Raw genomic sequence first — 26,558 nt, forward strand, 5'->3', positions numbered from 1 at the left:
AGTGACCCTCTCCTCTTCCTCACCGTAACCTAGCCCGTATTGATAAGGCTCAGGATCTGACATAGGGGGCAAGACCAATGTCGGAGTCGATGCTGTACGATGCCCTTTTGGTTCGTGTCGAAGTTGGCAATGAGAATGGGGGTCACCGCTGCCCGGGGGCATGGGTGGCTCCGGGAGAACAACGTCGGAACCGGCACTGTGGAAGGCCAAAGTGGTATGACCAGTGCAGATTTGGATCTATGAAAGGATTGCCTGGATGCCCCTCGGAACAGAGGCCGAAGCTGCTGGCAGGGAACCTGAAAGGAAAACCAGAACAGGAGGACGCTCCTTCTCCTACCTTGCAGCCACCGCCTGAAATGCCCTACCAATCCACATCAGACAAACCACTTCCCTCATCAGCTTCACGAAGGAACTGAAGACATGGCTTTTTTAAAACCACCTCACTGGTATACGCTACACCCCCTCCCCCCACCAGCGCCTTGAGACCCTAACGGGTGAGTAGCTGCGCTTTATAAGCACTGATTAATTGATTGATTGAAAGGGCCCCTTCTGACGCTGAGTGCCCAAAGGCACGCCAATGGAGTTGGACTGCCCAAAAATGAGGCAAATGGCTTCATAAAACTCCTTAAGTTGGGCAGGGGTCACTCTGGCTCCTGGAAACTCTGAGAGGTGCAGAGTCAGCCGGGCGAAGGCTCTGCAGATGGAGGCCTAGATCGATGAAGCTCCCGCTCCCTCGTCTTCTCAGCTGATGGATGAGGTAAAGTCGAAGAACTTTTTACTTTCTTCGACTTCTTCTTATGCCTTGACCTACCCGAACGTCCCTAGGACTTGGAGTGGGACAAAGAAAAGAGGGCTCTGGGACCGATCGCGAGACCTTCCTCTTGAACAAGAGAGGGACTTACGCGCCGGACCACCATGAGCTTTAGGGAGCGCTCCCTCAAAGCCTTTGGATTCCTGGCCCGGCACTCGGAGCATGACTTCGGGTAGTGGTCGTGCTCCAGACACCAAAGGCCCACAAGGTGCGGATTTGTCACGACGTCGTCCAATGGCAGGATCGGCAAGGCTTGATCCGGTTCTTACGTGAAGACAACCCTTGATGCACCAGGAGTAGAAACACTCAAAAAAGCTTCAACAAAAGTGGAAAAAAGACCAGTCAAAAAGTGACTGAGGGATAACTCTTTCTTCTGATCAGTGCTGGCTGGCGTTGAAAGAAAAGACAAGAACTGACATAGTGTGCCGGGGTGGCGCATATATAGGACCTGCGACATCATATCTGGTGGGGGCAATGACGGACACAGAGCTGATTGACACCACCTAATGGCACGCAGGGGTACTGCTCGAGAAAGATCTCCAGATCCAGACTGACACCTGGGAAAATTCTAAGGTAAGGAATCTGCAATTAGATGTCTCTATCAGATATGTAGATGCAGGATGCAGAAATAACTACCATGACATTCTGTAGCACAGAATGGTAAGAGGGATGGGGCATTAAAGAAAGGAGGCTTCTTTTCTGTTAGTACCAGAAGTATTTCTTCAACGAAGGTTGGCCCAGTGCAGTGACTTGAAGCAGGACCATCTGGCTATATTGAGCTGCTGAAGTACTTGAGGGGCTAGGTGATGTGGCCATGTACATAGGTGTATAGAAGCTGTCTGTATGCTGAATTGTGTACTTTTAATGTCTTTGGAGCAGGCAGAATGCCTCCTAAGTTGGTCCTGTTCCTGGACTACACAATCAGACTCTTTAGGGAGACTGCAGCATGAAGCATTTGTGGAAGTGAGGTTAGAGTATGTGGCTGATGTTTCCGTGCTTCATCTCATGCAACACCTTTTATTGGCATGTCATTTCTTATTACTGCACTTCAGGAGGTCTCAAAGTCGCAAAAGAGCTTTCTTGAAAGCAAATACAAGCCTCTCCAAGGCTGGAATTCAGAGCCGAAAGAAACTTGTATTGATGGGGAATTTATTAATTGGCTGGATGATGGCACTTTCCAGGTGCTAGCTGCATGACTACATGGGCTGGGGTCATGACCAACTCGGTTTTAAGAGCATTAACGGAGATATTGAATAATCTGAAAAATGTCATCCCACTTTTGACTAAGAATCCTTTAGCCCTACTGGCAGATGTGTAAAATGATTTGAGCAACTGATGTGTTGACCAGAGAATGATCTACGACTTGCCAATCTCCAACTATGTATAACAAATCTGATCTGCAGTTAATGCTTTAAGTGCGTTGTGGGGCTACACCAGATGTAAGCCCACAAGATCAGGATATCAAAGCTTTATTAGACACCACTAAATGTGTAGGGAAGAGAAATTAGAAAAATAAAGGTCCTGTTAGGAGAAGAGAACAACCCCATAGTTTACTTGTGCATCACATCACATCTAGAGGCCACAGGGGTGAAAGAGTCATCTGTAAAACAAGGTGTAGGCTGGTTAAAAGAGAAAAGGCAAGGAAACTGGACAGGACTGAGCCATTCGATATCACTGGGGCGGAACAATGCTGTTGGGCAGGTAATGGCTACAGAGACTACTAGGGGCTGTATCTTGGCCTTTCTTACAGACAAGTTTCAACACTATGCCATTTAGAAAATAACTTGTGCCCTTTTCTCCAGAGGACATAAGTAATGACCTTCCCTCACCCATTAATGCTTTGTGCACACGCAGGCCAGATACAGCCACAGTGCTTAACGAAAACTGATGACACCAGATATTGAACCTCGAAACGAAGAAATGATCAAATCACACATGCCTCATAATTTGTGCTGGCAGATTGACCAATAAAGAAATGCTGGGTTTATTTCACCCATGGTACAAAATAGAATCTTTCCTATCTGAAGAGCATCAAAGTGGGTAATTATGTAAATTACTCAAGACGTGGAGCAGGGTGCGGCAGTTTAAGATTGTTTCATGGAATACAGTAACAGTGAGCAGAAATATAGGTGGCGGTGAATGGCAATCTTTAATAGACAGTGCTGCCATATGCTGTCAACCAGAGAGAGTCTTTAATGGATATGTCTAAGCTGGGCTATTCATCTTAATAGACGCTGGTGTCAGAGGACAAATGAAGAGTGGGTTGTCTGCCATTTTGTAGGTTACTTTGGGCTACTAAGTGAAGGTGCTGGATTACGGATACATTAATGTCCTGTATTACCAAGTTAAGGAACCAGTTGGTCACTTATACAGCTGATCAGCCTGCCTAGTAGTGAAAGAGACGAAATGGTACCACTGCTCTCCACCAACACTCCCCTTTGATGAATATGAGGAAACAGGAGGGGAAGTCTACTTCTATGCAATCTGACCTGCACCTTTGTGGATGATGGCCCAGAAGATGGGAAAGCCAAGTCAGATTAAATAGATATGGTCCACACAACTGATATGGAGATCTACCATTACAAAAAAGATATAGGGGGTTATTACAACTTTGGAGGAGGTGTTAATCCGTCCCAAAAGTGACGGATATACCACCAGCCGTATTACGAGTTCCATAGGATATAATGGACTCGTAATACGGCTGGTGGTATATCCGTCACTTTACCGTCACTTTTGGGACGGATTAACACCTCCTCCAAAGTTGTAATAACCCCCATATTGTTTTTGTAAGAGTGTATGTTTGCTGGAAAGGTTTACAGCAACAATTGGTAAGTAAAAGGCTGATTCTCCATTCCAGTTACCCAAAAGGTAATGGCCAGATTACTTACTAGTAATCTTCACCATACCACGTCATCTATCTTCGCCATTACAGTCCTTACCAATGAGGATGTTAACAATCAATTGCTATAATAATGCAAGCCAGGCATATGGACAGGAAACATCTAGAGTGACATTCGTGAGATTTGTTTTTTGCAGTCACACTTCTCAAAAACAGCACACTGAGAGCTCCTTAGCAAGAGCCCATCGTGGTGCAATGTGCAGTGAATAACAGTACTAAAGAACCCTTCCATACAAACTCTCTCTTTCTCTGCCCATGAAGCAGGCATACTTCTAGAGGACCGATCTTCCATTTAACCTGGGAGTTCAACCCAATATACTGGTTCGCTATGGACAGATAACAAGTCGTACTTACTGTATGTGTATGACGGATACAGGGATTTATCCTAGCTCTTTTAAATTATTCACCCCGAAAAGATAAACTATGATTTTTACTGATGTAAATTACAATAAAATAAAATAAAAGACATTGGACCCTCATCTACACATAATGGTATGCTTCATCTTAGGGACACCTCCACAGCAAACGTCACCAAAGGCTGGCTCACCGTGAGGTTTTTTCTAGCTTGATAGGGTCGGATAGACAAAATATCAGATGGAGTTAGAGATCACTTGATGGGGAACAAAAGTTAAAATTGGAATGTGGTCGGTAATGAGGACCCACTATATCTTATTATATATGTAGTTGATATGTTTATACCCGAATAGTTGCCTAAGTCGGCCGCAGGCATTCCTCTTGACCATGAACCCAATTACATTTCTTATTTTGTGTGCAAACTGTTTACTCCAGTAACAGGTGTATTAATTTTGTTTATTTACATTTACCACATACACAGACTATACTTATTGTATTATAGGAGATAGAATAGGGACCACACAGGAGTTCAAAAGGCATGAAGTTAGGAAAGGAAAAAAAAAACTGATAGAATGGGCATTTCACTAAATAATACACATAAAGCGTTGCAACACAGCACAGTATCGTCTTAGCGCCGTTTTATAAGTAGACCAGGTGATAATGCAAAAGAGGAACCGGAATGTGGTAAAGGAAATATGGTGGCCATGTTGGAATGGGAAGCTCTTGTTTCCTGGCAGCATGGAAGTGCCCAGAGTGAAATGAGAAGTGTGGTTCACATCTTGTGTGGAGCAAGGAAAACTTGGGGGTACACACAACAACAAACTGAAGAATAAGCTGCAGCCCGCCTGCATCTTCCAAAGGCCTGCAGAGTCAAATAAGTTACCGACACATCTCCCTTATGTCATGCAGCACTGAAGGAGAAGAACCATGTTTAAGTGCTGACTGGTCGAAAGTCGAAGTTTTTCCCTACAGCCTAGAAAGAAATATTTTGTGCAGCCAGGCCTCTCTATACAAAGAGAAATAGGTCACAAGGGTGTAAAAGCTTGTCCTTGAGAGCCCACAAGGAACTCAAAGAAGATACAGTTAACCCAAGATGGAAACCATTCATCGAAAACACAAGTAATTTGAATGGATACAACTGGATACAATAGAATCATCTGCTGAGTGTGTGCAACTCACTGAGCCATCATGCATGCATAATGGACACAATAAGCCAGAGGAGGGTCTAGAACTTGATACAAGAATCCAAGTGTGGCCTCCAGATCAAACACAATGCTCCAAATGAAGCCAAACGGGTTAAGTGTCCACTGTGCAGTGTTACCACAACTGCAATTCTCTCTCTCTTTCTCATTGCACCACCAAATCACGTTGCACTTCCTTTGTCTTTGTCATATTGTTTGTTAATAAAGTCCGGGCTGCTGCTCTCTATGTTGAAAACCCGTATATGAGTAAGGGAAGCTTGCATTAGTGCCAAATATCTACCTGTTCTGCATCATCATGAAGCTTGAAAAATGTTTTTACTATAAAAAGACCAAATAACTGGCATTGTCAATGCTTGTGAAATGTTGTCAACAACATAGTCATCTACTGTTTCCTTCGTGCCTACAATTTATCTTAATTCAAATGATGCTCAATTCGAAATTCTTTTTCTTTTAGGTCCAGAAATACCATGATGTTTTAAACCAACTGCTGCAGAAAAAAATAAAAAGACAAACGGTGTCTTAGGCAATGTACAGGCATGTCTTCAATAGAACCCTTAGAACCCTAAAACACCAGCTTATGCAGAGTTTTTAATTTAAGAACACCCTAAAGCAGCCAATAAAAAGGAGTTGAAACAAACTTGACGCCCTAAAACATGCCATAAACATGAAATGTGAATGCAGCCAGTGGGAGGGAGGGTGTGGGGGTTAGCAGAGTCCGTCAAGTAAGCAGTAAGAAGGCGTGTTTATCCATGTTCCCATGTCGGGTATACATAGTCACTGGCGGCCCTGGCAGAGCAGAACCTACAACACGTGCTGCACTTGTTCAAGGAGGGGTGCATCACTTGAGACTGCTGCCTGTGACTGGCATGGCACTCATGCCTTAAGCGTGCATGTTATGTGAGAGATGAAAGCATGTACTAGACTGCAAGCTGAATATGTCCAATGGAGAATAGCAGGCCACACTTGCGGCCTCCTGAGAGAGAGGGTATCTTCGGTAGCTTCTTACATGCTGTACCTCTTCTGCAAGGAAGCCAAGCTTGCACTGCTGCTGTTCAACTTGTATGCGTCCTGTGATGGTTACAACTAGGGCTGCTGATGTCCTGCCTCCTTCTGCCCACTGAAGGAGTGAAGCTTGCACTGTGTCTGCTGAACATGTAACTGTTCTCTGAAGAAGTGTTGTAATGCGATTAACTCAACGGGCTTGCATCCAACTCGAGCTGTGGACTGCTACCTCCCATAGTGTGCTGTAGCCCGGGGATGCTCAAGGGGTTTGCAGCAGTTACAGAAATTAATATCTGAGTTCTAGAACCTAGAGGTCTTGCCTATGTCGTGCTCGTTGGAGGGATTTTGCTTAAGTTACGGCTGCTGAAATACTAGTCTTGCTCTGGGGCACTTGAAGCTGGGGTCCTCTGCTAGCACTGTATTATTTATTCCCATGGCAATTCCGGATTTGGGTGGCATAGGATCTGGTGATATTGTCTCTATTGAATTTCTGCCCTTAAAGGGCACTCAAACAGGGGAGGCCACTGTGGTGACACTAGTCTCTGTTGCCCTAGCACAGTCAATTTTGGCCAGAGAAGATATATTTTATTCTTTGGGAATTGCGATCAGCCCCTTCAAAAATCCTGGCTACCACTCATTGTTGTCCGATCCATGAAGTCCAAAAGCCCCTCACGTGCGAAGGCAACCTAAATCATGAAAGGTGCCCAGGGTATTTCGATCACACATAACAGCAAAGGCAGGACTGAAACTGGGGACAAAATGGAACTGGTTGCCCAAAGACTTATCCCATCAGCAGCCCAAATGAATTTCTCTGGAGGTGCCTTTAAAGCCAAAGTACGAATCTTTGACATTGTTCTTGGAACATCAACGGTGTTGCTCAGAAGATACAATCTGCGGACTTAATCTTGTTTCTAAATTGTTATGAAGTAACTGCTCTGCAGGAAACTTGAGCGGAGGTAAGCTGTCCTCTGCCAGGGTTTCCGGAATTCTGCAAAGCTGCCTTCAGAGAGTATAAAAGTGCTTGAGCTAAGGGTGGGTTATCCATTTATGTTGTTGTCAAATTAAAAGGATGTATCATGCCTCTTATCCTGGAGAACTGGGTAGAAGGCATTAAGATCACAATTGGAGACTGCAGCAAACTCTCTTTTTTGATAAATGTTTGACAGTCCTGGTGCAAAGGAAAAAAGGGGGAAGTTGAACCTCCTGATACAAATTTTGGGTGACATAGTTGGTGATCAGCCTTATGCTGATTGTTTGGTAACAGAGGACTTTAATACAAATTTGCTCAAAGACTCCTCTGAAGTTCTTGAGGGACCTGATCTTTGTAATTATTTGCTGGTGCCTGAACAGTCTAAGCCAAGAGGATGCCCTTGCAGTTCCTTCGGTGAACATGTGGTACTGCATTTAAACAGCATGGGATATAAAGTACTGAACGGCCGTCTACCGCAAGACATTCCCCTGAGCTGGACGAGATCTGATGGGCACACACCCTCTTTCTTGGACTACACTTTTATTGAAAAAATTGTAATATCCACTCGAGCTGAGAATGACCATCGCCCCCAGACTATTGTTATGAAATTCAGCCCTTACCATGCTGTGGCACGGGTTGTTGGTGGTGGAGCATTTATTGAGACCTTAAAGCATATAAAATGGAGCTCCACAATTAGTGGTGCAGTAATGGCTGAATGTGTTAACCATCTAGACTCTGAAGTGGCTGGCAATATGTCTTTAATTTAGTTATAGGCCAATCCTGTCTCCTCTTTATGGCTAAAATGTCATCAACCAGCTAATAATTATTTTTCAATCGCACAGTCTCCCACCTTGAGGGAGACTCAAGAGTTAACGAAAGCCTGTAATAAAGCTGCAAGGGCATCTCAAAAGAGTCCAGGCTCAAAGGTCTTACTGACCATATTTAAAGACAGAAGGCTTATAGGAAGGCCATCTATGAGGAGAAATTGAGACGTTCTGACCATTTTTGTGCAAAGCTTGTTAGTGCCAGTAAGGAGTCAAATTCAAGAAAATTTTGGTCTCTTATTAATAAATAGGAAAATGGTCAAAAGGAGTTTGGCAGAATTAACATTGGGGAGGGTGAATGGGCATCCTTCCTGGCCAGGCAGTTTTCTGCAAGCAAGCTCTAAAAAGATCTATTGGGCAAGGGGGTGCAGAGTCCCACTGTAGCACCGTCCAGATTCTCGCACTTACCCTTGGAGCTCTTGCATTTTCAATCTGAAGCTATGATGCCTTCTTCATATCAACTTCGTCGTATTATCTCCAGGCCAAAACGAGATGGGGCTCCAGGCCCCAATGGCCTTCCGCATGTGTTGTTTAAGCAGGACATAGCATTTTGGGCGCACCAGCTTACGAACCTCTTTGACTATTGTGTGAAGGCCTCCATAATTCCTGAGTCATGGGGTGGTGCTATAATTCCTCCATTACATAAAGGCAGCTCAAGGTCGGACCCAACTAACTACAGGCTAATTGCACTACTTGATAATGAGGCGAAGTATTATGCTAGTCTCCTGTTAGAAGACCTGGAAACTTGGGCTGAGCCGAAGGGATTGAGGTCAATTTGTCAAACGGGGTTTTCTGCTGAATCTGGTACATCGACCAATTTAGTAGCATTATCTGTTCTGATGAATAAGGTGGATGGATTATCACACTTTGCGCTACATTGCTGTTTTGTGGATTTTAAGGCAGCATTTGATCAGGTTCCCAGGGGCTCTCCGTAGACCAAATTACAAAACTGGGGAATATCATCTCTGGTCTTGGGGGTTATAGTTGAGTTACATACTGACACTTGGGTCCACATTAAACTTCGAGATGGGCTCTCCCTCTCAAGGAAAACTTTCACATTTTGTGGTGTTAAGCGGGGTGGGTGCTTGCTCCCCTATTTTTTTTATCTTTTTATTGCGGACCTGTCAACTCTTTTTGATACTGTTAATTGCCACCCCCCTAAAATCGGTGGTCTTCGGATCCTCTGATCTTGTAATTCGGAAATAACTGGAAGGCGCCAACGGCAATGGACAACCTTCTGTTCGCTGCATGAGGCTTCATTCTCGCCGAATTTGAGCCACGAAATTTATGGCACAATCTGCAGAAGTCAAGACGGTCCATGTGACAACCCACCAACACCAGAGAGGCTTTCTGAAGAGCGCCATAAAAGCGACCAGCTCAGCTTGGAATCCCATCTACCCCCAGCACTTGACCGGTCGCAGAGGTCAGGCAGGACAATGAAGGGGGTGGCGGATTTCCTGCCATCTCCTTGACCCATTCCGGGGTTATATTGCCTCTGTAACAGCATTTTCCATGTCACATTTTGGAGAGAATGTTTGGCAGCGATCGCGTTTTTAATGGAGCGTGTTTCCTGCATCAATGGGGCTTTGTTTCTGTCTTGCACATGGTCGTCCGAGTGTCACCGACGACTGGCGCACGCACAGCCGAGGCTGCTTCAAGGTGTCCTGACTCCTGCCTACATGCAGGACGCACCGGCACTCGCGTAAGAAACGGCCTCGTCTGTTCATCGCTGTTTACAAGCATAAGTGTGTAGAATTTTTGCCTTTGACCGAGTCGGGCTTTCATAGTAATCCTAAATTCATATTTTTAAACATAATCGTCTGCTCACAAAGTCACTTTCAACGGGTCACCTAGCGGTCTTCTGTATTTCCTTGACACCCACATATTTCTTCCAGCAGACTCGATTGGATCTGTGAAAAGGAGGCAACCGTGTCTGAGCTATCAGGTTGACCGGCTCCGTGCGTGAATAGGGCAACCATTTGCGTTCTGGGATGTACCCGTTTTGTTTCGGGGCCTCCAAGTACCAGAATGCAAAGGAAAATCCTCCCCTGAATCTGCAGCTCCTTATGGTCTTGAGGGCGTGATAGACCACTTCCATCACACCAGGGCAAGAACATGAGCTGAGAACCAAGAATGCTTTCTCAGTTGTGGACAAGATCCAGTAACACAAACACTACGAAATGGTGCAGAGCTGCGGGTGTTGCACTAGACTGCTGAACACATCCCACCCCACTAGGCCAGCTTGAGAGGAGAAATGCATGACTAGACTGTCACATCCTCACCAAGTAGTTAATCTAAACTCTATTTTTGCCTTCAGATTACTATTTCCATCTCTATAGTTTGAAGCTTGGTACTGTTTTACCTCGATAATTTCCCGGCGGAGCTATAAATCGCATCTGTAAACAAAATGCCTCTCCACATACATACAACACACACATTCATTTGCGAGGGTACGCAAAAACCGGGAAAGAACAGGCATAAAAGAACGAAAGGCCTTAGCCCATACATGCCAACAGACCCGATTCAGGCGGGCAACTCCCGATTTTTGGAGGCAAAAATTGATCAAGTTAGGCTGTCTCCTGTTTGAAACTGCCTCTGCCGCAATATAAGTTAATTGGGGGGGGGAAGGAGAATGTATACTCCCGATCATTTTCTTTAAACATCCCTTTTCTAAAATGTTCTCGTGTATGTTAGTCTTACTTTTATATCTGACCCGTCACGTTTTTTAATTCGCAAAATGTGGTCACCCCATCTCCAAGGGAGCAACGCGGGAGAAGCTGGAATGACACCCTGGTAGTAATAGGGCCTGCGATGGCTGATAAGAGCCCTGAAGAACCCGATCACGTTTCATTTATTTGCAACGTTCTCCTACATTCGAAACCGAGGGGCACTGCTCAAATATTTACAAAAGACAGACGATTGCTAACACCCCCCCACCCGCACACAAACACACACACGTTTCCTCTCGAACACTTATAGTGAAGTTATTTCGCCTGAGCTTCAAGACAAAGACTGTGCTCCCACTAACCGAGACGCACCACCTCATTTTTATTACTTTATGGATTTCTTGCCGCCTTCTGGCTAAAGGAACCAGCAATGCCATCACTGCAGTGAAGCCCTTCATAACACGCACCTGGTCGAAGTGACCGTCATTTGAACTCCGTCAAGCAGCAAACAAAGGGTGGGCTTCGGATGTCAATTGGCCCTCACAAAGTTTTACGACTTAAAGGCTGTTCATAGTGCTCCAAACCAGAGAGGTGCTGCAGGCACCATCATCAGAAGAAAGCTAACTCCTTCCACGTACAGCAGAGCTTCTGAGACCAGCCATGTAAAAAAACAAAGATCTGCCACAGCAATACCATTATAGTTCGGAAAGAGATTAGCAGGCAAGCCATTCTAACTATTTTAATTTTAAGGAAAACAAAACTACACAAACACAACACAGTCGTGTAACGTGTGAAATAGTGTTCCGACGGATTGCTTTGGTAAACAATGATAAATTACAAAGGTACACAGCGACACCAAGTGGAGGAAGGCCATTCGTTCAGAACAACCAGGCAATGTCACGAAACGGAAGACCAGTTTCCTTCCTTCTCACAAAAGCATCCAGTTTATTTAGTTTTTGTTTTTTTGTTTTTAAATCATACAAACATCTTTCAGAGGGTAAAGTATGGCAGGTTAACGGTCAATTGGAGTATGACCTGATGCTATGTGTATTAGGTTGCTAATCTCAAACAACAAATACAGTTAAGAAATAAAAGACCAATTCCACCAGCGAACATTCATGGCGACTATTTCCAGTCCAAATCCATGAAACCGAACCCACTACTTAAATGTATCGCCATGCAAATGTATTTCTATAGCGCGTACTACTCATGTGGAAAGGTCGAAGCGATTCCAAAAGTCTGGAAAAATGTAAGTAAACATAGATATCGTGATGGTGGTGGTGTGTGTGGGTGTGTGTGGGTGTGGGGCACTTAATTTTGGTACATTTTATACGAGACGTCTGCTGTCGACCTAAGCCAGGCCACCGAAGCAACATCTTCAAACAGACATGACTGAATAGCAGTTACTTTTCGTTAAAACGACCACAGCTGAACAGGGGCACTTCGATATTTGTGGCACTTTCAATTCAGCCAGTCTCTGGCGCTACCAGACCTCACACGTCATTATATTTCATCAGCTGCTTTTCGGCGTAAGTACCCCGCGGCTGATGGCGCGTGGTACACGGGCGGTCGCTTGCTACACCTACGGCCTGCTTTTTAGCTCGAACTCCACAATTTCGTTTATTTAAAGCACCTCGCTAACAGTCACGAGCTGTGCGCGCGGCGCACGGTAAACGCTGAACTTTGAGCACCCTCCAACCCCAGTCCCTTCTCTGAAGCGCTCCCCATCCCTGAAGTCAGGCGCTGGAGCAGCTGCCGACCAGCTGGATAGAGGTAGGCGCAGACCACCAGCATCTGCCATTCTACGTGTGTGCCCAACAGGATCAACGTAACGTGGGAGCCACACTAGGCGGGGTCTTACAGCGTTGCATACATTAGACGCTATGGGTGAAAGTGTTCTGACGCAAAAAGTGCTGCTTGCTTAGCTCAGGATATTTACTTTTTAAAGTATATATGGCGTTGCTAGGTTTCCCAGAGGACATGGTCGCGAACAGACCAAGCTAGCAACATTTCACAGATCTTGAAACCACCACTGAATCCTCAAACAAGTCCCATACAAAGTCCCGTGGAAGCCACGTCACGTTATTGTGCCTAAGAGGATGGGAACGCACTTCCCTGACATGCCAAGAGGATCCCATATTGGAGGGAACAAGCTGACTCTTGGAAGCAATCAGTAGACAAATGTACAACCACCTCGCACTATTGGTTCACCTTGTGGGACACTAACAAACACGACTAACATACATTAACAACCACAGAAAGACTTTTCAGTGAAAACCATGGTTGTCTGAAACAGTGTCCCCAAGAGTGTGTACACACAGGAAAAACACCTGAATTGGTTTACTCCTTCTCAATACTGTATGTGATACATGTATTCTGAAGAAGGTGTTATGACATGTTGAAAAAATAAGACTGGGACACTGTTTGCTCTACCACCGTTTATTTTAACGTATTAAAAGTATATTCTAATTTGAACTGAGAGCTCAACAAACTTTAAATACAACTGGAAAATTACTCCATGTGACTTTCTTCGAAGATACCAAGTAGTATGTATCCAAGCAAAGAGGCAGCGACACTACACTTTCCTGAAGGATGCTTGAAACTATGGCTGTCGGGTGTTTTCACTTTAGTTCTAACTAGGTGGCGCTAAGCATCATCACCAGGTAAGTAGCTGACAAGATGCCACAAGCTACTCCTATCCCTGCTGCCCACTCATGCTCCCCACCTCTCCTTCCCCTAAACTTCCTATCTGTGACTAGCTCACTTTCAGTGAGATACTAGCAATTTGTGGAACACCGCTCCAATAACAAAACACATCTAATCCGCATTCAATGTATAATCTCTTTCCATTCAGGCTGCGCCCCCATCTCCTTGGTTAACTGAAGGTGGCATAAATGCAGTAACATAGCAATATATAACATTCCACAACACACTTGTACAACGACCACTCTGTAGTTCTGGCCTTGCCCAAAGGTGGCACTATATTTATCTGAAGTGTATAAACAGAGAGCACCTATTTCTTAGCATACTTCGACCCAATAAGATTTTGAAGTATTTTTGGGTGCGAGTATGGCCGTACTTGTACTTTTCTTTAAACCGTGTTAGAATCCACAGGCAGCAAGTTACCTACCCTTAAATTTAATCCTAACAGAACACACATTTCCAAAATGTTAGGTTACCTTTATGCGGTGTTATTATGCATTCCTTTAGACAAACTATTTCTGAAAGATGTTTCCGCTTGAAAGTAGTAGAGCAAAAGCAGTGAAAAACAAACGTGCAAATGCTTCAGTTATTCCTCCTTTGAAGCAACTGCATCGCAAACAATCTATGGAAACTGGGTAAGACTTTCAGGAATTCAACTATAATGCGATACAATGGAAAGATATAGTCAGGGATGAAGCATATGCTCTTTAGTATTTTATTTTATATTATAGATATCCACTTTTCTACAGTGGTTTTCTGTGCAAATACCCAGGAATTTCGAAGCAATTACAGACGTGTTGATATACTAGTAATTTAACTGAAATACACAGTCCTTGTTTTGGAAAGATATCAGTTTTATAAAACTGATAGCTGTTATTGGCACCGCTAACAGGAAACAATTTTGTTTTGGACCCTGGAAGGGGTGGGTCTCTCTGGAAACTCTCCCACCAGGCTATGGGGTGAGGAGGTCAGGTTATTCCTACCATGCCACCCCATTTGTTTTTTATTTTTGAATTCTTTTTTTTGTAACAGTGGACTGAGTACCTGAGTCCTACAATGGTTGCTGAAAATCTTTGTTGATTTTCTGGCAGCCAATCAGATGATATGCTTTGAACTGTTGGAGCCATGTATATGCATACATTTTAAACCTTAATTTCTCAAAAACTACTGAACAGATTTACATCAAATCATGAACAGCACGTTTTCTGAATCTACATCTAGCTCCATACCAAATATGGTGCAATTCCATTCAGTTGTTTTGGCGGTATTGCTGTTCACTTTTCCAATGGGAAATTGTATGGAGAAATTAGTTTTGCCCCACCCACTCACCTTTTTCGTTGGGCCCGTCTTCATTGATCAACTCGAAGATTTACAGGAAGAGGATAAGGTGCATTAAACATTTATTTTGTAAAGCTGCATGAAGATTCGTCAAACTGCACTAAAGTTGTTATTAGCAAACCCAAAAATCTATTTCCTACGGGAACATGGTCCCCACTATAACTCTCCAGTGGCGACCACAACTGATATATTTTTTTAATATATATATATATATTTTACATACAGAAAGAGAAATAGAGAAACAGTCAAAAACTGAGTTATAGTTCTTGCTCCTGTGCCCACTGCAACTTAAATTCACCAGTTATGTTTAACAATGCATGGCTTAATTTCCAAAGCCCAACAAGTTATTCCCTTGATAGTGTGGTTTCGTTGCCATGCAGATAATACTGATGAGCACGTGGGTGGTGCAAGTTATGGCATGTTTTATGTGAGTTTCATTGTATTTTTTATGATGCACCTAATCTCCAACCTCTACTACACATGGCTCTGCGCCCAACCAAAATCGGACAGCCAACTCCTGTTGCACACTGACAAAGTAGACAGCACGGGCTGGACTTTAGTCTGGTGCACTGAACAAACCTGCTGCAAGCAGCCAAACCCAGCTGCACACAGTTCTTGACCGAGTGCAATGGGGGTTGGCGCTGCCTCCAACCGGCTATGGACATCCAAACCCGCAATGCACAAGGCCAGAGTGGTTGGTTGCTCGGTAGGCCTGCCCCCAATCCGCAATAGGACACAAAACCTTGGGTTTTCTGCAAGGCTTAGCTAACCTCTATTGTGGGCAGCTTTTGGACGTATGCAGCAGGGGTTGGCTGCAGAGCTTGGTTTTGGCCGGACACCCAACAATGACTATGCACTGTCTTTGGCTGTTAAATAAGGCAAACACGGAGCACACTTGGTGTACTTTGCAGACACATATCTGAAAGCAGGTTTGGTTTAAAGTCTGTTCTAAACAAAATAAGTGAAAAAGACCAAAAGCTGCCGTTGACAATCTATTAACCACCCGTGGATATGTAGGCATGAGCCCATGTTAAATAGTTGCAATTCTTGTACAGACAAATTCTATAATCTGTGCATGTTATTTCCAGAACTACAATAAAGTGCTCAAGTCCCTGCAGATAACTGAATAATGTAGAGGTGTCCACTTAGCGGTGGTTTATATGATACTGGTGTTTTAAGCATGGCTCGAAGGTTGTATATGATTATGTCTATCTCTGGAATGTGCGTGGTGTATTGTACTGAACTATGAAGCGCTGAGCATTAGGCTGGACATAAGATATCTCATAAAATACGTTTTGTACATCAGGAATTGCCATTTGGCCCTCACTGGGGTCGCGATCGCAAACTGGCTTAGTATATTTGGTCTTCTGTCCTCTAAAGACAAGTTTAAAGCTTTTATCCTATGATAAGTATTATATTCCTGGAACAATATATTTACCCAATATTTCTGGAATATATGTATATGAAGAGCACATAAAAATGAAATGTTACTTGTTTCTACAGTAGTAGGAGAACAATATCTCTCAGGTCATAGCTTTAAGGCACAAACCTTGCCCACTGTGACATCATTGTAAGTAACACCACCCAAAGTGGCATCACCAGAAGCACCACTCATGAAAGTGGCACTGCTGGACGTTATATGTATTACGTGGGAATGAGGAAGCCACTGGAACTTTAGAAAATTATTTGTGAAAGGTTTAGTGCACTAAAACAAAGTTCCAACAACACTAAACAAAACAACTACTCACAGACACAAATGACACCATGTCTGTCTGTCTTTCGGTTTCACTCTCAGCAGTATGTGCATCGAGCCATCAAATATTAACAATGCAACGGAAGGTGTGATGTGCAGGATGCAAACAGGTCACTGCAGCAGATGCTTAAGCAGCTGAGCATTAGTATGTTCTGGAGTCTGTAACCTGCAGGTTTCACTGTTTGTGGCATGCATTTGACTCATCACGATATAATGCCACCATTCGCATAGTGTCTGAACACGAAGATACTTCAATCACTGGATGTACTGGAAAGGCTTGAAGCACGCACATTCTCCTTAAAATGGCTCTGCTTCGCAGGTTGCACCACTAACACCACCTCCCTTCCTAATTAATACCTTAGGATATTGAGTGTCATGCTACCTTTACGCATTTCCTACACAATTCACTTGCCAGTTCCAGTAGGGCAGTATAGCCTACTTAAGAGGGGTGTACACAATTTAAAGACACATGGCAAACTAAGGGAGCTTCATTGCTGGTGTTACCGTACAACTCCATGCAGCGACAACACCTCTCTTCCTGGCTCGGGCTTACCTTTTCCATGTCATTTATTCAGCTGCAACAGTTAATGGAGACGACTAAACTAACCAAGACCACCTGTCTCGGAGTGCATGGACGAGGTAAATGGAAGTGTAGGACTGTAAATGATCTGCCCTCGTGATATGGAGTTATAGGCTGTCTCTAATCATTTTCCAAGTGCAGTGTAAACAGCACAAAAGAAAGCAGGGCTCTAAGCTGCTACTGTCAAATTCTACTGCTCATTCACCAAATGTAAACACGATATACAGGAGCCTGGGTATAAAACCTTTGTAACCTTAAAAAAAAACAAGGTATGTTTCATCAGAGAACTAGGACAAAGTGCATAATCTATTTATAGGAAAGTGGTGCTTCAGTCCATTGGTTTAATTGAAGGGCGACAAGATTACAGCTCCCAGAATGCATTTAGCTCTGTACGCACAGCGTGCAATGCAAAGTACTTTTCACATAAGTGCTAATGTCGGTGGAAAGGGTAAATAAATCTGCTTGCGTTTGCTTCGGTGCTATTTAAGAATTCTGAAACATGGTCTAAAATCATTAGGGGTGAGATGTTGTCTAATACTTGCTGCAGTTTGTATTCATTTTTGGAAATACAGATCATGACTGATTTCCCGGACACATATTAATGCAATGTATTTTACATAGTGCTTGCTGCCATAGTTTTGTAGCAGTGTGAGGGTGAGGCAGGCCGCAGAAGTCAGAAACAACAAGTACGATAATACTGTTTTTTTGTGGTGTGTAGTGCTTCTTAAAGACAGTTTGCTTTTTTGCGCAGTGGATTTTCCCTAATGTTCCTTTTCTCACTGAAGCATCCATTATCACATGTTCCCATCCCCAGTGATGTCCTTTCACAAGGATGTTTTCAGGGAGGCAGGGGAAACAAGCGACCTTTCGGTCTCTCCCTCACCCCCATAATCAGCACTGCAAAGTCAGGTGCTGCTCCAGCTGTAAAGCGACCAAGAGGCAGTTCCCAACCAGAAATGAATGCAGAGTTATCGCTTCTGTGAGACAAATATTCTTTCCAATATCTACAGTAACAGAAAAAATGGCTAAAAGCAAATCACAGAAAAAGAGCTTTCCATACAAAAGTTTCTGCCAGCACAAATATTCCGCCATTTCATTATACATGCATTTGGAAGCAGTACACCAAGCTCCAATGGTGGTGTGCTGTTATCACCATCTAATATATCAAGCTTAACTTCTATGTATATAAGCTTTTAGGACTACCTACAGAGGGGGAACCTAGCTGTGAAGCAACAAAGCACTGTAGGTTGTAGCACGGGGGCACACTTTCTTCAATGCTATGCATGTTGACGGGCCAGTCTTCACACATTGGCTACGATTCAATAAAATAATTTCTTTTTTTTTCTATGTTTTCTAATGTATACAAAAGGATACATATTTAAAAATCGAAACATATCAGCAATGAAAACAGCTTTGATATGTGTGAGGTTTCAGTGCTGGATCATGAAACGAAAACAAAGTAAAAGACAGAGAAAAGAAAATGTAATCTGTGCTGTACTTCTTTTTGCATATAACCCCATCACACCACATGGTGGCACTATAATTCCACTGAAAAGAAAACTAGTCACCTAATCTGCGAATCCTTTTAGACCGTGTTTATAGACACCTTGAAAAGTAAGGCAAACTCACTTTGATAATTTTAAATCAACATTTCAACAACAACTTGATTACGAATGACACCCCCCTTAATAGTGGCACACGCTGGGTATGAATTAATAATAACCAGGTTAAGTGATGATGACGCGCTCCACTTGAATACGTGGGTAAGGATTTTACAAATACACATAAGAAATCCCCAAACCCGTCGATATCATTAAAAGGGGCCCTATACTATAATTGCTTTGTATGTGTCTCTAGGGAGGCTGTATCGGTACGACCCATAATTTACCTCTCTAGCCCCATCGTTTGATTTTGTATAGACAGCTTTAGCTATCTGTGGTCAAAGGCCAATTACTCTTTTAAAGTCTCACCTACGGACATCGATGTCTTATCAACATATCTAGTGTATAAAATACCAGTAAATACATAGATCTTTGGGGAAGCCCACTGCTCATCACTGGTTGGTTTTCTTGTCAATCTATTTGTTAGCTTTTTACTTGGTGGCTTGCCTTCCTCTTGTGTTTGTCACCCTCTGGAGCAAAACTTCGTTACTGATGTGGCATGGGTTTCCTGATGAAGCATGCAAGTCACATTCACATCACGACTAACGGTATGACAGGCAAGAGACACGCTAACTCTTTAGAGTGTGTACATACACAAATGCAAAGAAGGCCTAGGGCGTAGAAAACTACCATTTTCAATAATAATGAACACTAAGAGTGTTTGAGATGGCCACATTACTTTAGCAGCAGACTGATAATAGTTGCACTACAAAAACAACAGAAAGACAGCAGAGATGTGTTGGACTTGGCCCTCTCTGCAGGGTCACCCCAGACATTTTGCCTTCACCACCTCCTGTTTCCTGAACCTGTTTTTGTTGGCTTTTAGGATCCCTGCACTTTACTACTGCCAGCTAGTGCTCAAGTGCCTGCACTCTCTCCTCTAAATATGGTACAATTAACTTACACCCAACTGTCACTTTTAATTTACTGGTAAGTACCTAACAGTGGTATTACATGTACCCAGGGCCTGTAAATTAAATGCTACTAGTGAGCCAGCAGCACTCATTTTGCCACCCACTAAAGTAGCCCTTTAAACATGTCTCAATCCTAACATTGCAGCCTGTGTACAGTTTTAAACAGTCATTTAGAACAACCAAAATACCCCTTTTCTTAGGCCTAAACCTTCCTTTTTAATACATACATCACCTCTGGGGTAGGCCCTAAACAGCTCCTATGGCACGGTGCATTGTATTTAAAAAGTAGTACATGTGTTTTTATGTTTTACATAACCTGGTAGTGAAAAACTCCTGAATTCTATTTCACTATTCTAAAGCCCCACTCTTGCATTGGATAACCTTGGGGTAACTTATTACATTTAGTAAGTGCTAACGTTTGATTGGGAACACGTACAAATGTTATATTGGGACTCAAAGGAGTTATCATTTAAAAATCCCTTTAATGGTAAAGTCAGATTTTAGATTACACTTTTCAAAATGCCACTTTTATAAAGTTGCTATTTTCCTGCCCTAAACTTTGAGGCCTTCCAATTGTTTTCAGCTGCCCTGTGCCTCTTAATTGCTCCCCTATCAGGAATGTGTATTGGACCCAGACAGAGAACAACAGGACCTGGGTGTTGCTAAGAGAGGGCCATCCTGCCAGAATGGGAGGGGCAGGGCTGCTTCGAGCCCAACATACATTTCAAAGGAGCTGCCTCAGTGCACTTGCAAAGAAGTGGACACCAGGAGATTGGCACCTCAGACATCTTGGAGCTTGGGCAAGGAGGAAGGAAATTCCATCATTTTCTTCCACTTCAAAGGTGGCACTAGGTATAAATACTGGATCCTCAGACTCACTGTTCAGCACGCTCCTCGACGCGCGGAAGACTACAGAAAAACTGCCTTATTCTCAAGAGGACTGCCCTGCTGCTTTAGGCCTGCCTTGTTCTCAGAAGGCTGCCCTGCTGTTTGAGGCCTGCGCCTTGTTTCTCAGTAGACTGTGCAACTGCTCTCAAAAGAGACTACCTTACTATCAAACATTGTAATAGACACGCTTGTACAACATTATCTCTACTGAGCATAATCTTATATGTCTAGTAACTGGTATGTTCAGCACAATCAGTGCTTAATTTGTGCTTGTTGTTTCCGGTGCAGTGCACCGGCACGTATTTTAGAGGGCAGATGCTTAGTCTTCTGACTCAAGCATCTGCTGCGAGCAAAAGACACATAGAGGAAAGACGGAGGAAGAGAAAAACGAAAAAGCGTCACAAAGGTAGAAAACAGAGAGCTGCTAGAGTGAGCTGATGGGGCAGGGAGTGCCTGTAAATAGATTGAAGAGGCCCGAGATGGGTTCAGGATTACGCTGCTTCAGTATTCCGTGCTCGCACATTTAAATGCAGCAGCCGCATGTCTAAGAGGAGGGCTTTGGGCACCGGCGCGTTTTTATTTACAAATTACGCACTGAGCACAATCAAAAGTTTTTGGGTATCTGATTGATGCTACACTAAAGATTAACTATTATGTCTTCTGATGTGCGACTGAAGTGTCTGTTCACCAATGATAATGGGTACTGTCTGGGGAAATGTTGTGTACCAGGAGAACTATTCATTGGTGTGTCTTCCCTGTTCATAATATAACACGTAATGACTGAATGCATGAACAGTTTAAATATATGCTGATTGAATGTGATGTATGTTAGTGAACAGATGTCCACATTCTATCAACAGTGGATGCAGCCAAAAATGTTTGTGCAATTCTGACAGGGTAATTTACTGTAATACACATATTAAAAACAATTCAATCCTAGTGGGAGCTCGTCATTCTCGTATTGGCTTCTGGAGTAAGGACAGCTGTCATATGGATAAAGGCCCAGTGCATAGTGCTGTATATAAACATACCAGGTGCTCGTGATAGCACATTCACTTTAAATACAATGGTTATTTTGTTATTGTATTACATATGTGACTATACCTCTACACTATACTACTATGGATATAGTTGACGTTTTTCAACTAACTATTCTGTTCGCCTTTCTTAAACAATTCATTAGGTGACAATATACAGTCAATAAGTACAATGCTTCCAACGGTTTTAAACTAAGTGCTGAGTGTTGACTATTATAGCTTTAAAGTGCTAAATGATTTAGGTGAACCATTTTGACCCAGAGACTGCAGGTGGCAGATATATTTTCTGAAATTACTTTATATGAATTCATAAAAGGACACTTAATTTAGCCAGCGGAATGCTTGCCTTTGAAATTCAAAATGTGTATTGATTCAAGCATTCTTAAAGCCAGTTCGCAGTTTCCCCCCGTGGGGGCCATCGGAATGCTGTCAATCCCACATTAAGTTAGCAGTCTCTCTTCTCCATTAGGGTGTTCATGAAAATTGGTGTTCTTGCAATTTGAGACTTGCTATCTATATTTCGAATAGAGCTGAGATGCTCTAGGGTTCTTTTCTTCACTTCAGAAATGGTACTTCAGTCGACATGGGCACTCGATCACATATATACTGGGTTTTGCAGTTGATGAAATATTTGATGTACACAGGTTCCATTAGATATGGTACCTAATACGATGTTTTTTGTTTGCGGTACTTGCATGCTTTACATTTTGCACACAGAAAAAATATTTTAGTTCTCAGCTCCCCTTTTGTTTCAGCTGGGAGGAAGTTATGTACCAATTCATATTTCAGAGCATTTTAGATATATCTTATCATCAGTTTATTCAGTATTACAGTTTTTATAGCATTGTCTAATTCCAAGATTGTCTGTAAAGAACATATTTTTTACTCATGCGACTTTGTGTTTCTTTGAGGTTTCCCATTAGCTGTTCATTTATTGATTTTTTGATGTGCTTTCCAGCTTACTCCTTTCAGAACGTAGTTTTGATATCCCCTTTCAGAAAAGTGTGTTAAGGCAGCTTATTTATCTGTTTCATATGTTGTACTTTCGCTGCAATTTATTTTCTTCTAATCAGTCCCCGTATGGAATGCTCCACTTTAGGTTTCTTGGGTGCACACTGTGTGCATGTAAGATGGCGTTTTCTACAGTCTCTTTCCTGTGGAGTGTGGTGACAATTCTTCCATCATGAGCAGTACTTTTCAAGTCCAGAAACATGGGCTCTTTTTTGCTGATATGGTTTGTAAATGATAAAGCAACACGTTACTTACCTAGCCACAGATTCCTTACCTTCTGAATATTCCCCAGGTGCCAGACTGGATCTGGAAACTTTTTAGCAGTACTTTTGTGTGCCGGTAGGTGGAGCCGTTCCGCTCTGCACAGACGCCGTCCTGCTCCACAAATGACATGCAGAGCCTACACAGGTGCACTTCCCTGTGCTGACATCAGTTGCTTTCAAGGCTGTCCGTGGCCCCAAACGCAGAGCCCAATAGCAAATTGGCGGTGACCAGTGAGCAGAGTCCTTAATTTGGGATCTTATTAATGGATAAAGCCCAATCAGAGAATGGGAAGAATGGGAGGGCTGGTGAGGAATCTGCAGAAATTCTTCTAGATCCAATCTGACACCTGCGGAATATTGAAAAGGTGAGGAACCTGCAAGATGTAGGCCATCGGGTCCCAGCAGCCTTAGAGTCAACCTCATTGAAATCCAGGACCGAGGCTGGTAGATCGGGATCATAACATGAATAACCTAGTCTCTCCTTTCCGAAGCAAAGGCAAGAAACCGAACCGTGTCCAAAATGACTCCCAGGGGAGTGTCTAAGAAGGACTCAGGTGGGATTTTGGCATGTTGATTGTGAACCCCAAAGATAACAGAAAGTTTGCCGTAGTCTGGAAGTGGCTGATGACTGCCTGAGGTGTGAGACCACCTTTGAGGTAGGAGATGGCTGGGACCCCTGACCTCGAAAGGTGTGCAGCCACCACCGCATCACTTTTATGAACACTTGAAGGACTCTGGTGAGAGCAAAGGGCAGCACTGTACACTAGGAATGTTCCTGCTCCACCATGAATCACAGTTAGCACCTATGAGCCTTCCAGACGGGTATATAAAAATAGTCATCCTGCAGGTACAACATCACCATCCAGTCACCAGGGGCTAGCACAAATAAGACTTGGACAAGGACAAGCATTTTAAATCTTTCCTTATTAGGGAAGAGGTTGAGGACATAGGTCTAAAACAGGACAAAGGATTTCATGCTTCTTGGGCACCAGAAAGTAGAGGGTATAACAAATAAATCCTATTTCTGGTGTGGGCACCAGTTCGATAGCCCCTTTGGCCGAAAGGGCTTGCACTTCCTGCCACAAAACAGACAGATGGTCCTTTGTCAGTCACCGGGAGGACGTTGGAAGGTGCACTTACTCACAATTTGCAGGACCCAACTGTCTGATGTTATGGCCGGTCAACTTAGTAAGAATCGTCAGATCCTGCCTCCCACCGGATGGCCATGCTCCACTAAAAGCATTCTAAAGTGATTTGGTAGGTGGGGCTGCAAAGGGGGCAGTGGACTGGGCGGCCCTTTGACCTTGGCCACGGGGTCTGTGGGCAACATGGCCTCGACCGTAAAAATGCTGACCACCTTATTGAGGTTGGACTGGCTCATGGTACCGGATGCCTCTGCTGATGCAGCAAAAGGTGCTATAGGGCTGATGTCATTAGCGAGGTGGGGCACATAAGCCCAAGGAGTAGCCCTACTCGCCTTGAAACGCTGCAGCAGGATTTGCCTTGATCCCAAACCAGGAGAGTCTCATCAAAGGGCATGGCCATGAGGGATGGCGGGACCTCACCTGAGAAACCGCTCGTACACATGCAGCCAAGTGTGGCTGAGAATGGTGACACTAGTGCCAATTGATCGCATGATGGAATCTTGATATCCAAGCCACAACAAATTGTGAACTTGGCCCCATCACAATCATCCTGTATAGCCTAGGTGAGGACAGGTCAGAGATATTCAGAACACCTGGGAGGACTTGAGCCAACAAATCTCAAATGAAGTGGGAATAGCTCGCTAGTTGGCACCTGGCATACACTTTTCTGAAAGCCAAGCTGGTGGATTTAAAGACTATCTTTCAAAATGTCTTCATCTATTTTGACTTCCTAACTGGGGTGTAGGGTAGTTGGAAATGTGTTTGGTTTTGTCTTGCTTGTAGATGCCTGCACCACCAATCTTTCAGGGTAGGAGTGCTGTGATAAAAACACTGTGTAGTCTGAGGCAAAGTAGTGGCCTCTAGCAATCTGGAGGATGACTGGGTTGTGGAGAGCAAGGTTTGGCCCACGCCCTTAACAAGGCACCCAAAAGTGCCAGCTGGAGGACTCTTGACATTGTTCTTGACCCCCAAGGCAGGGAGCTGAAGGGGAAGGACTTGGTCAAATTATACATCACCATGGCATAAAAAGTGTTCTCTTCATTGGCAGGACCAGTGGGTGAGACAAGCCTCAAATCAGGGGAGGTATCAAGGCCACCAGTGTCTTGCTGGTCATCATACCAATTCTCTTTGTAGATCGACTGTCCAATCTCATCACCTGCATCATAATCATTGTTCAAATCTGTGCCAAACTGGGAATGCAGGGCTGTGTTCACCCTTGTGGAGGTGGCAGGTCGAGTAGAGGAACAGCAACTTGACAGCAGCAGGGCACGGCCTCAGTCCAGGTCGAACCAGCACCAACTCAGAGAGTACAATAGGTGCCTTGTCTTCCAGAGTAGATGGAGTCAGCACAGGTTTTGAAGATCTGGCAACAGGCGTGGATTGTGGTGCCAGAGGTAGAGTCAGAACTGGAGTCAGAGGAGGCCCCCTGATAGGCGCGGAGGATTCAACTGGTGCCAGGGGTGAATACACAGACGGTATTCCTGATGGAGAGGCTCTCTGATCCATGGGGCCTGAAGGCGTGCCAGAAGCAGTCAATAAGGATCTGAAAAGTCAGAATATGGTTTCACAAAACTCTTAGATCTGTTTCAAAGTGTCAGATGGCCACAGAACCTCTGGTTGTACAGGAAGAAATTGCAGGATAGGCTCAGACACTGATTGACTTCAGGAGTGAGCCTGAGATGTATGGTCCTGTGACTTCTCAAGAAAATGTGAGTGAGTGGAAGGGGCAAAGTCCTGCTTATATTCCTTGTGCTTTTTCTTTGACTTACCCAACTATTTTGATCGTGATGAAGACTGACATCTGGAACAACACCTGCAACTTCTGGATCTGGAAGAGGACTGGGACATAACGTTCGACTTGGACCAGTCTCATTGTGGAGTCTTCCAGAGCTCAGCGATGTAGAGTTCCACCTGGCGGTCTCGGATGGCCTTTGGGTTCCGCAGTCACAGCAGGCCTTTGACTTGTGACGCAAACCCTGTCACCAGAGGCAAGTCTGATAAGGCTCTGACACCGACATTTGTTTGTGACAGTCCTTGCATGGTTTAAAACATGTTCTAGGTGGTGACATTTCCCTTCCACACTAAAAATCTTGGATGAGGTAGAGGACTAGAGAGACAAGACATAGCTCAGGATCGTGCCTGGTGGCGTGGAAGGAAAAGAACTGACATCAGAGAGCCTACTACGACTTTTTATATCATCTTCGAGCAGAACAGCCTTGATGTGGGCTCACATGGTGCCACCTACCAGTGCGCAGATGTACTTGTGAAAAGTTTCCAGATTCAGTGTGACAATTAGGGAAAATTCAAAAGTTGAGGAATCTGTGGGTAGTTGTCTACATTAGAATGAAAGGATTTTTACTTTTTTTGTAGATCATTCATTTGCAATTGTTTTTGATCTGGACCAGATCACATAGTAGTCATCTATATATCTGGGCCTTGCAGTACTGTTCGTGAACTCAAAGTTTTGCTTACTACAAATGTACTTTTCCTCCCACCATCTCATCATACGATTTGAACAAATGTGAGCTAGTTTGCTA

At 43.8% G+C, this 26,558-nt stretch overlaps 1 protein-coding gene across 7 annotated transcripts in view; it reads right to left on the reverse strand.

Moving 5' to 3' along the window:
- The window catches only part of PPHLN1 (periphilin 1), a 427,069-nt gene that overhangs the window by 209,924 nt on the left and 190,587 nt on the right, over positions 1-26,558 (reverse strand). The gene's annotated exons all lie outside the window — the stretch shown is intronic.

Source organism: Pleurodeles waltl, chromosome 4_1 (genome assembly GCF_031143425.1).
Source record: "Pleurodeles waltl isolate 20211129_DDA chromosome 4_1, aPleWal1.hap1.20221129, whole genome shotgun sequence".
NCBI lineage: Eukaryota > Metazoa > Chordata > Amphibia > Caudata > Salamandridae > Pleurodeles > Pleurodeles waltl.